This window comes from Zeus faber (genome assembly GCF_960531495.2).
Source record: "Zeus faber genome assembly, chromosome: 3".
NCBI lineage: Eukaryota > Metazoa > Chordata > Actinopteri > Zeiformes > Zeidae > Zeus > Zeus faber.
In genome coordinates this window covers 22,289,566-22,292,245 of record NC_137190.1, presented here as the reverse complement: position 1 = coordinate 22,292,245, position 2,680 = coordinate 22,289,566, and positions in this window count along the sequence as shown.

Below are 2,680 nucleotides of genomic sequence, written 5' to 3'. Positions count from 1 at the left end.
ATAAGTCAATAATTTGTGATAACTGATGTTTCTAGATAGTTTTTTTGTCTTTTTTTTGTATTTTCCTGTATTCCTTTGTTAACTGTTTAACCTGTTTATCATTTCTACATGTCGTCTTCTGCTTTTTATCAAATGTTTTCAACTTTGGAGGAGCAATGTCATCTATGAGATCACTCGCCATACTAAAACAATTCTTGATAAGATCCTGTGTTGATGACGCGATGCAAATTTGGCATTTTGTGCATATGCACCTCTGCAGGGCTATTGTCAGTTATAGATTGAGGGACACACAAATGCAATAAGGGTCAGATAAAGCAACTTCAATTTCAAGGATTGTGTTTACAGATCATTAGTGATATATTAGTGCTTAGATGAGTGAAATCCAGAGGGTAGGGGCGGGGTGGTGATGGGTTTGAAAAAAGGTTATCCCTGAATGGCCCAGTCCATCTCAGGCTCCAATTAGTCAAACCTGCCCGTCTTTGGAGGGTAGGAGGAAACCACACTAAAGCCATGCAAACATGGGACGAACGTGTAAGCGTGTAAGCGTGTAAGCGTGTAAGACAGATTCAAGAAGTTCAGCTCTGCTGCCTTTGCCAAATTTCGGTCTTCCAAAGAAAAAATAAAACATTCTGAAATTGAGCAAAATGACAGGCCAGCCAACCACCACCACCACCACCCGAGGCCTGCATCACACTGAACATAAAGGCACGAAATTGGCGTCAGGGCAACAGAATCCTACGAGGAACCGAATCTAAAAGAGAATTTCCTAGTTCCTCATTTTTTTAAAACATATCGTGTTGTGAGCTTGTAGATGTGTGTGCATTCCTTCGGTCGCTAAGGCTACCGCACTTTTGTTACATGTACTGTACACAGTTTGATCCGAAGCGTTTAATCTGATCTCCAAAGGCCCCCGACATGCCACATAAATTGGTGTTTTATTGTAATTTGGATTAAAAAAGGATTTATACCAGGGCTTGACGTGTATTTTCGATACGCACAAATCTCGATCACAGAGGCAGAGCGGACACCTTCATCCTGAAACAAAACTGAATGAGGCGGAATTATACATTGTTTGAAATATATCAATCTGAAGAAACACTCTTTTGTATTTGCGGCAAATTGGCGGTGGGTAAACTTACAAACCTACAAAATTACATTTCGGTTGAATCCCTGAAGCAGAAGTGAAAATCTCCCATGTTTACCATGAGAAAGAACAATGAACACTGCGCTGTGTTTGTGCTTTGTAATTTGTGGGTTGGACGACCAGACACTGTCAAATGCAGAAACTTCACACTAATGAAACACACACACACACACACACACACACACACACACACACACACACACACACACACACACACGTGGGAAAGCATAAGCAAACCATACACATATTTCTCAGTCTCTATGTTATCCACTTTCTCTTGTCATTGGAATTAACTGAATCAGTATTTTTTCCTTTTTTATTGAAGTTTTTTTAGCAATATATCAACACAATTGAAAAGTGGTGGAAACACCAGAACTCCTGTGGGCTCCCTCTCTCCATCATTCTCTCCATGTGTCATTCTCATTCATCCTCTTTCCTCCCATTGATCACCTTTCTATCCATGGGTGAAAAAATGTTGAAAAGTTCCTCCACACCTGGGTACGATGCGTCTCCAGCTGAGAGGGGAAATCTTTTTTAACATAACTTCAACCAGCGGTTTGTCTTTATAACCATAATAATACATATTTTGGGGATTTTTATGTATTTTTGACATAATAGTTTTCACTAACCAAAGTGATATCCGCTTGAAATTATTTCGGTTATGGGTTAGGGTTAGGGCTAAGGCTAGGGTTAGGGTTAGGGTTAGGGTTAGGGCTAGGGCCAGGGTTTTGAAATGGAGTATGCCGTTTTGACATGGAGTATGCCATTATTTGTAATTCGAGCTGTGGAAATACAATTTTGCTGGTGACTGACTTTGAGCGAGAAATGTATTCAAGAATTTTGAATACTGTTCATTTCATGTATTTTGTGTCAAATAAATGAAAATTCAGTCATGGTTTCATCCATATACTGTAGGAGAATGTTCTGCTAACTTTTTTATTTTTGGAAACGTGAACTTGGAAATGAAATGGTTGAAATGCATTTTTTTTGTTTTTATATTTCCAATCAATCTTTGTCTGAAAGTATTTACTTATTGTTGTACACACACGATGGCATAACCTAATACACCAGAGGATCGGGTTTAATGCAAACTTTGTGTTAAATTACTTTTTAATTGAAATCATGCATGTAACAGCAACAAAAGCGATTCCTTTTAAGACCAGCCCAACCGATGGTCGTTTGGGTAAACTGAAAATAGTTGTGTTGGAAATAGTCCTGGGCTTGCAACAACGCTCTCTGTGTATTAATACACACGGAAAATCTTAATGTCATCATTTTAGCTCAGGCAGCTGTGATTAACATGGGGGCCAGACAAGGGAGGTCACACCATGTGGTTTGAGCTGCTTCCAAGAAGGGGATAATGTCAAATTATGGTATCACACCAGTTGAGCCTGACATGCAAACTCAACCGTTATCAATCAACAAAACACTTTAAATTGCAATTTCAAAAACGGCAAGGAAAAAAAACACAAGCTGCTCGGGGATCAGTATAATACGGTGGAGTGTACCATACAAAGCATTTCACACTTTTGACAA